This window comes from Tasmannia lanceolata, unplaced genomic scaffold (genome assembly GCF_043159265.1).
Source record: "Tasmannia lanceolata isolate RefF3 unplaced genomic scaffold, GAP_Taslan_0.1 ptg000016l, whole genome shotgun sequence".
NCBI lineage: Eukaryota > Viridiplantae > Streptophyta > Magnoliopsida > Canellales > Winteraceae > Tasmannia > Tasmannia lanceolata.
Window position 1 is genome coordinate 13816766 of NW_027518693.1, and position 9994 is coordinate 13826759.

The 9994-nt window shown below is 39.2% G+C and overlaps 1 pseudogene; it reads left to right on the forward strand.

The window, feature by feature from the left end:
* The first annotated feature begins 8325 nt into the window (after nucleotides 1-8325).
* LOC143848465 (wound-induced protein 1 pseudogene) lies at nucleotides 8326-9090 on the forward strand (annotated as a pseudogene).
* Nucleotides 9091-9994: the final 904 nt, after the last annotated feature.

Below are 9994 nucleotides of genomic sequence, written 5' to 3' on the forward strand. Positions count from 1 at the left end.
ACAAGAATTTTGAACGAGGGTTGCTAGCAAAACGCGATCCTGTGCTGAAAAAAAGCATGATGTCCTCCTATCGTGATACATGCACAAACAACAAAAAAGAGTATTCACATAAATGCAAAAAAGGGGGTCCCCTTCTTTATTTTCAGCACGGGATCCCATTTTAGAAGTGTCTTCCATTTTGAATTGTCCCTTGCTTTCATCTTTCCTTCATATAAGATCTTTCCTCCTTTTTCTCATAATGAATGAAAAAAAGAAGCTATGGATGAGATGATTGTTCTCATACGAACTAGTATGTGTGAGCTGATTGATTTGCTTGTTGGTAAACGTCGGATCAGTTGTAGATGGGTCTATCTGGTCAAATATCTCCCGGATAGTGGGGTTGATACTCTAAGTTAGTTGCTAAAGGTTTCATTGAAGCCTTTTGGTATTGACTATTCTGATCCTTGCTCTTTATTCAGTTTGTGTGGTTGTATACATAATTGCTAAGATGGATTGGCCATTGTGGCAACTTGATGTTATAAATGCTTTCCTAAATGATGACTTGCAGAGTAAGTGTATACATGCGCTCAAGTGCTCAACCTGGGTTTGTTCTTCTTGCCGACGGGAGAGTCAGATTTGTACGTTGAAGAAATCTTATATGTTTTAAAGTAGTCCCTTGGTGCATGGTTTGAGTTCAACACTATTCTAACTACATTACTAGTAAAGGGAAAGATAAAGGAAAAGCCCGGTAAGCAGCAAGCTGAAAGAAAGGGACTTTCCAACCTTTCGCTTTCCTCTCCTAATAGGAGGAAGAGCAGCCTAAACGATTAAAGTAGAGTTCCTTTGGATAATGTAAGACGAGCCAGGCGTCATCACTTTCCTCTCGAAATCTCAGTCGAGCTAAACGCCTCCTCTAGTAAAGTTCTAGTAAAGTCAACGCCTTACTAATAATGGGGCGCCGATTCCATCTTATCGGGCGCCGATTCCATCTTATCTCCCTTCCCTGAAAGTTGACGTTTTACCGGTCTTTTCAACAGCAAGCAATGGTAAAGCAAGCGGTCGAAGGGTCTACTTATTATCAATATACGGGCAAGAAAACGGATGTGCGTTAGCCTGTATTGTATAAGGGATGGGGGCTTTCTTATAGCTAGTGCGCTCATCCCATCCATTGCTTCTTTCTGCAGTTCTAGTTTCAGTTTCAATCTTGTAACTCCCCTTGAATATCTGTCTTTGTTTCAGTAGTAGTTTACAGTCCCTATCCTTCTTTCTGTCCAGTCTGCAGTAGTTGTTTAGGTTTCATAAGATAGTGATTACTTGAGGGGGTTTCACTCTATGTTTATTTTGATGAACCTTTTTACTATTATTGACTTGGTAGTGTATCTTGAATTCTTGATGACATTGTTATTACATACAATGATTAAACTAGAATTGATTGAGGAAATATCTTTTTCAACTCTTCTATACAAAAGAATTGGGTTAACCACCATTCAAAAAAAGAAGAAGAAGAAGAAGAAGAAGAAGAAGAAGAATTGGGTTAACTAAGGTATTTTCTTAGTATCGGTGTGGCTAGATTTAAATGTGGTGTTATTCTGTCACAAAGGAAGTGACGATTTTCTAGCTGAGATAGGTTTTTTTGGTGCTAAACCAATCAATACCAATGTTCCCTGGATACAGGTGTGGATGTTAGATAGCATGAGGATCTAGTATGGGATCCTCTAAATTCTAAAATCGTAGGATACATTCATGTACGATGTCCCATCTTTTTTGTGGACAAATAAAACTAGAGATGAGTATGGGCTCGTGCTTAGTCTTATTATACCTATCTCTAGCGGCTCACACATTTTTTATTTTCTTTTATGTATCACTTCCCAATATTTATTAGTAAGTATTGCATGTATAAAACAAATAATTGAGCCTCCATACCTTGTCGCTGCTTGCTATGAGTTGATTAGAGACCACCTCCATTGTACTTGCTGATGCGTCGTGAAGGGTGTGCTCTTGCCTGTGATATGTGAATCAGATCTTGAGTAGGGAAAAATCCCAATTTGTTTCGCCCGAAGTTGCTAACCAGTGCATTCAAACCATCATATCGCAGCCGCTCAAGGGGTATATGACAATCAAAATCGCTCATCTTGATCCCTTCATTATTACACGCCCCAAAGCTTTAGGGTATCCCATCATTACATCAAGCTTCTCAAGATGGTTTGTTCAACATCCTAACATTTTAGCCATTATGGCAGTGATAAAACCATTAGGGCCCGTTTGGTTGCCGAGAAGATTTTGATTTGGATCTCTCACATTTGCAGCCCATTTTGCGTTGTGATTTGGATCCGATTCAAATCCTTGAATTTCCAAATCAGCGACTGACAGTGAAAAAAATCAGATTCCAAATATGCTGTGGAAATAAGTAATTGGAAATCCACAGATTTGGCAGTTTCCATCTCCCTCTTTGTTCCTGAACCTCTACCCTATAGTAGGAAGTCCCCCTTCCCTCTGTCTCTAGGAAGTCCCCCTCCCTCAACGTTGAGCTAGCGGATCTACTCATTTTGTATTCATATTTGGATTTGGAATTGAGTTTTGAATACAAAATGAGTAGATCCGCTAGCTCATGTTGAGGAGGGAGACAGAAGAGAGGGAAGGGGGTATTTCCTACTAGAGGGGAGAGGTTGAGGAGCAAAGAGCGTGAAGGAAACTGTCAGATCTGTGGATTTCCAATTACTTATTACCACAACATATTTGGAAATCTGATTTTTTTAACTGTCAGTCACTGATATGGAAATCAAAGGATTTGATCCGGATCCAAATCACAACACGGAAAGGGCTGCAAATGTGAGAAATCCAAATCCAAATCTTCTCAGCATCCAAACGGGGCCTTAGTGTTCCCTGAATCTAAACGAATTGTGAAAGACTGACATTTAACCAGAGCTCTAAGCCCGAACTCAAAAGCCCAAACTGTATTCACATAGCCCGAGTGAATTGCAGTCATGTCATCTCGACTGTTGGGACTCAGGTAGAACTCACCCTTAAAAGCTAGCCATCAAGGGGAAATATTATTGTTAACAGATCGATGATCTGTGGATGGTTGGTTTGATCTATTACTTTCATTAATCTTTCTTCGAATGCTTCAAGGGAACGTTTGTCGCATTTGATTAGCTGGGGGAGAAGCTGTAGATGAAAACAAGAAGGTGGGGACAAGCTGTATTATTCAAAGATTATCTATCCTGCTATCAAACACGAGTGTGGAAGAGACTGGATAATGGTTGTGCATCAAATTCAGATGTGACCCCAACCCAACTTCATCCCTTTTTATCTGTTCAATAAAATAAAATAAAGTCCAAAAATAGAAAAAAAAAATCTACAATGCAAAAGCAGCTGGTGGTGCGCATTATACCACTCTAAAATATAATTGAAAATTAAATAAGCAGTCGTCATTTTCTAGTTTATAGTTTTTGTCACGTGATGAAACGGTTAAAGATTGCCACGTGTCATAAATGGCTGTCGTGGCAAAAACCTGTCTGTCCGATTCGGAAGAAAAGCGTGAATCTGCCATGCGTTCAGATTTTGACACCTGTAACTTTCTCATTGTTTATAGAGAGATCAGATGATTTAATCAGATTGTTTCCTATAACAGCAAAGTTAACCGATTTACCTGAAACAATTGAATACCGAAATTACCCCTGTGATGGGCCTCTTATGTGTCAATCTTATCTGTTGAAAGATGTCATAGATCATGATTAAAAAACAAGGGGCGTCCGCGTTATCATCACCTGCCTTAGAAATGATAAATCCGCCTCTTGATTTACGTGGCCCCACTTTGGTAGTGGTTTTCTAACAGTTGGAAGTAGTGGGTGGCGGTTAAAAACTAAAAAGGGTATGCACTTATTCCTAGCCTTGTGAATTGAAAACCTTTGTTTAGGTAGAAGATAATAGCACTCCCTTGCTTTAATAATGGCACTCCATTTTTTTTATTTGTTGAATAACTCGGAGGGGCGCGACCTCATTCTAATACAACGAGGCACGCCTATTACACCACACACCACCATGGTCCATGGGTCTCACCTTTCAGTGACCCATATCAATCGCCTAAATAATATTTGGAATATAAGTGAGCACACCTCTCGTTAGCAACTCTCTCTCTCTCTCTCTGACACACACACACACCCACTCGCGTTCTCTAGAAGGTTGGTTTCCTTCACCTAAAAGGCCTCTACTCCATGTCCAATATTCTCCCATTATTAGTACATTGGATTAGTAGGATAAGCACAATTAGTGGGAGTTGCACCATCCAAATAAATTTATGCTCTTACAAACTGACCTTATTAACTAATGTGATGGGCCACTACTATGCTATGCAAAAGGAGATCTTGTTGCTACAATCCACACTTTCTAGATTCATTTTCCATGGAATTTTTATTCCAAAATTCAATATTTACTCAATTTAATTTCTAGGAAAAATTCAATCCCCTTGGAGTCTAGACATTTTTCAATAAAGACTCCTAATTATCTCGGCGACTAATAACTGATTTTCTAGATCAACAAAAAGGCCTCGATCATGATCATTCAAATTAGTTTCAAAATTTTCTTGACTAGTTTAGGGAACCTTTTATCTTCTAATATAATTAAGTTATAATCGAGTTCCAAAATTCATTAATAATCTACCTACCGATTGCTAAGTGTGGAAACAATATATGTATACCCGTGTGGGTACCACTCGTAGTCTCCACCATCCCGTCATGCATGCGATCGAGATACATTTATGGGCCCCATGAAAGAGTATGTCATTGTCCAAATTGCTTTCGAGGACCTAACAATTCAATTAGTGGGTCTGAAAACAATTGTTAAAAGTCATTAAGCGTCATGTGAGGAACTGACACAATTCTTTTGACCTAAAAATTAAAATTGATCCATGAATTTGGCCTATGAATGAATGAATGAATGAAGAGCACACTTCTTTTTGTTTTTGTTTTCCTAATCAGGAGAGATAAAACAAAGGAACACTTCCGAGAATGGTTAAAGAACGCAACCTAATTAAGTGGCCAACATCCACCTCTTAATTAATAATTTGATTTGTGTGACATTAAGCTGATCATTAATTCATGATGGGGCCACAACTTTTTGATGTATACGGCACTTGCTTATTGAGAATGGTAGTTTGGAGAACAATAATCTAATGCAAAAGTCAAGTTACTGACTTACTGGCCACTTCGTTCATTACGTATGTGCAAATCTAAGTATAAGACAAATTTTCAAAGCACAGTCTCATTTGCATTAATTAATTAAAGTTTAGGTGTAAGTGTTTTACACTCTTCTCTAATCAGATTTTTAATATTCATATAGTAGTTATCAATGACCATTCATATGCGTTTTTAACATAGTTTTAAATAATCAGATGTGTTGAACATTGGAATCTCATTGAAGGAGAGGGCTTAAGCTTTTCCTTCACGGCCACCATGGCTGCTCCTCTATAGCCAAAGATGCAAAAACCCTTCCGTATAGAACCCTAGATTCACTAATTTGCCCCTTCATTTCGTCCGAATCATTGATTAACCACTTTTATGAAAAATTGGTCTGATTTTAGAAAACAGATCTGCGCCTGGTCTGATTTTTTATTTTATTTTATGAAAATAGAATGTATACATGTTGTATTATCCGTTCTTGATTTGATTTTGCTTGTGTCTTGATGGGGTCCAAAATCTGCAACCAATCGGCTGTTGACACGTGGCCCTCACAGGGACCACTGCAAAGCCAACACCAGTCCCTGCTAGGTATGACGCCTGGACCAATCAGGGACTTCCACCTGTCCCTCTTAGGGATGACACCTGGTCCATACAGGGGCTACCACCTGTCCTGGTAGGTGGCGTGCCAGATCAGCCCTTCCGGCCCTACCATAACCTGTTACCAATTTTAGACCTAACATGTCTCATGGTCAGATCTGCTAAAAAACACTGGATCTTATTGTATACATTTTTTAAGGTGTCTAATTTCTTTCTTCTTTTCTTTTTCCGTCGTGTGTTTTGAAGGTATAGTGAGAGATTATACGATAGGGGTGTAACTTGGATGAGATCGGGTTGAGCTTCCCCTAAAAAATGACTAGGAACCAACCCGAACTCGACTCGATTTTAAGGTAAAAGCTCAGCCTGAATTCTCAAAAATTGACCTCTGTTGCACCCCTATAATATATAAGGTAATACCCTTGATATTTGATCCAACAACAGCTCCTCAAAAATTGAGCTGCTGTTGGATCAATTATCAAGGATGGTATGATGAGTACATGTTCATAAGGCCCTTCATATTATAATTTATCTTGGTATAGTTTATCAACAAATTAGAGGGTTAGATCATCCAATGGAGATGATTTTTGAGGCATCATATATAGATATTGGGACCAAAACAACTGAATGGTTTGGATCTTAGAACAAGGTGGGCTTCATTGTATTTTTCAAAATATAGGCTCACCTACAAATGGCCGTAATACACACTGGGGCACACCTAAAAATCGTCTAATTAGGAAAGAATTTTGGGATAACGTATCCTTGGTGTGGGCAAACAAATGAATAATATAGATTGTAGACACAAATTCCACTTTTTGAAGCAAATGACCATTTAACCTTCGCATTGATCAGTTGTGGGTTTTTTTTTTCATCGTTTTTTATTTTTTAATTTCATTAGCTGAAAATTATAAATTTCCCGGGATTTTCAGCGCAAGTGAACAAACGCAGGAAACCTTTTCCTGCACAGTTTTCTGGGATTTCCTGCACAAGCGAACAGGCGCGGGAAACCTTTTCCTACACAATTTCTTGGGATTACTTTTTCTTTTTGCCACGTCAGATTCTCGGAAAACCTTTTCTTTTCCTTTCCCGAGAAAACAAGTGAATGGAGCCTTTTACCAAAAAGGAAAAGAACAAAGAAAAAGGCATTTGATGTTGGCACTACTCCATTTTAATAGTTGCACAATCTCAGCCTGCCCCTTCTTTTTAAAATTAGCTTTGAGAGCTTTTTGGAAACTGTATAAAAAAGAGAAGACAAGCTGAGTTTCTGCAATTATTAAAAAGGTGGGCCCACTGTGTTTTTGGTAGATAGGGTATGCCCAAAAAATCAGCTCCAAAGGATCATCCTAACCCTTCAATCTGTGGACGAACCGTCAACTGACGGGGTCTACCTTGCAGAAATTGAAACCACAAGGGGGTATACTTGTAACTTTTTAAGCATTAGGGGTTAAGTTGAATGTGTCAGAAACACAGGGGTCTAAGTGTATTTTTCCCATAATTATATTAAGAGTGAGTTGTGCTTGTGCCAGGGTTATGTCGAGCCGCCTCCCAATGTGGTCCGGAGTACTAAAATAGGAGTATGTTTGTCATTTGCCAAGGAGATAAGGATAGTCTGTCTTACCATAAAAAAATGGCTATTAATGTGTACTTAATGTAAACAAATTTGAAGGAAGGAAGGTCGTAGGCGCATTCCTCCCACCCGCTTGTCTTCTCAGCAGCTTTACTTGATAACGTCAGCAATTCCGAAAGCCACAAAGGTAACTGTGAGGAAGATGCATGATATAATTAGGAATGTCACTAAGTTTGGGTACTTTTACAAGAGGATGAATATGTGCTTATACAGAGCACTTACGTGATAACCATGGAATGGAATCAAGATAATTATAGAAGGATATAATCCTAATCAAATACACCTTCCTAATCTCTCTTGCTTCATCTAATCCACTTGCCTAATTTATCTAGTTGCCTTGTTTACCCAACTTACCTAATCTTCTTCTAAGATTGGTGAGATCTTAACACAATCCAACGGTTGGATCCCACACATTCCTAATAATCATCCAAAACAAGCCACAAAAACCCCACAACATTAGCCATCAGAAAAACTAGTATTCTTTCCCTATGCTATGCAGGGGTGTAAAATGGTGGCACCACAACATAAAAAAGAGGTGTATAATGGTTATTTGGGCGGCGATAGTGGGACCCATCCCATCAAAACATGACTTGTAGAATGGTGTGGTGGGTCCATTAACACCCGTAACGATTACGAACAAAAGAAAATGTATAGACTATAGTAAGGAGTGCCATTATTAAAATGAGGGAATGCCAATATTATTACTTATAATAAATCTTCACTAATTTTTATCATAAAGTATAAAATCCCTTGTGGATGACAGCAACGCTTGAAGTGGGGTCAATAAGGTTGGCTTGACCTTGACTATTGTGGGGAAAAACCAATGGCTTCGGTGGGCCCCACTGAACCAGCTCTATATAAGGAGAAGCTCCCCTCTATCAACCCATTACAATTTTCAGACTCCCTTCACTTTCCTTTCCTCACCCCTGCTTTTGTTAACTTCACCCCTCTTCCCTTATCTTTCTCGTTCTCTTACCAGCACTGGCTAATCTCGAAGTAAGCCTGGAGGAAATAGATGCCAACAAAGGGGTAGTGCAAGCCCTATATGAAGCCCTGAACGCGAAGGACGTAGACACAGTCCAACGCCTCCTAGCGACGGACCTCGAGTGGTGGTTCCATGGCCCACCCTCTTGCCAATATTTGAGCCAATTACTTACAGGAGGAACCTCTTTTTCTTCCCAAGAAGAAGATTCTTTCTCTTTCAATCCTCACACCATCAAACCATTGGGCTCCACTGTTCTTGCCGAGGGACACGATCCTGTCCGTTCAATCTTCTGGGTCCACGCTTGGACGGTCACAGATGGGATAATTACACAAGTTAGGGAGTACTTTAATACGTCCCTAGTAGTTACTCGTCTCCATAATTCTACCCAATCCTCAGCTATCTCTCCTTATCATTGTCTCACTTCACCTCTTTGGAAGAGTAGTATCACCGAAAAATCCATGCCGGGTCTTTTATTAGCTATCTAATAAGATTTGTCTGTGTGGGTTTTGAAGTGGGTACCATTTTATACATACATAGAGATGTAAGAAGGGTTTTGTTGAGTCTGTTTGTTTTTTCTTGCTTGGTTGTGATTAGGGTTTTTTCTTTTGTTTAGATATCTGTGTGTTTGAATTGTAAAATGAAGAAGAGACGAGCTTTCTTCTCTTCGTTTTCTCTATGTGGTTTGTTTATGGTATCAATAAAAGATATTTGTGGGTTTTATGAGAAAATGGATTGTTTTTTGGTACATGATTTATGTTATTTTTCCTTGCCATGAGGGGTTTTACAGAGTAGAGATCCGAACTTTTGAGAGAGGGTCGGTTCTATGGTTGGTGGGAGGGAGACCACCGAGATGGTGGGCTCTCTTGTCTCATTGGTAGAAATGTGCAGGGAGTTCTTATTAATCTGTATACACGTGTACGGTGGGATATTATTTAAGGCTATGAGCGTGTCTTGGTCTGCTAGATGCTACGAGAGAGGATTTTGTAGTGTCAAACAATATTTGGACTTTCTGTTTTTGTCTTTTTATTTTCAGGAAAGCAAAGAAAAGGGTTAGAAAAGTGTGGGTGAAGGGGTGGAAATATCATTTTAGAAACAGTGCGAGCGAGAGACAAGACAGGAAAGGAGGAAAAGGTTGAGGGGTGCGCAATAACCCCGATGCCTATGTTATAAATTAACCCTTTTTCATTTCGAATTCTCCCTTAAAGTTAACGTAACATGGGCTAAATTTTCATAGAACTATCATTTGACACTGCACTTAAAACCATGAATAGAGAAATGATAGTATATTCGGTCCCTCTTCTCTCTTGGCCATCCCTCCCAGTATTAAAAGAGGAATCCAAAGATACACTGAAGGGGGTGGGCCTGGGAAGAAAATGGGGCAAATTTATCTCTTTCCATATGAATAATCTAGTGCAACCGTGTTCCATACTACAATGCATAAAAGCCCGACTAGATCGATTAATCTAAGCCATTCATCATCTAAGCGCTGCAGAACATTGCCCGTATGAATCAAACTGACTTTGATGGGATCATCTTAATAGTCCAATCCCCTACCAAATTAGCTGATTATGTAATTCATAAGTTTTGATCATTTAGATCTCTTAGGCTTAGTGTTTGTCACTCATATGTGCT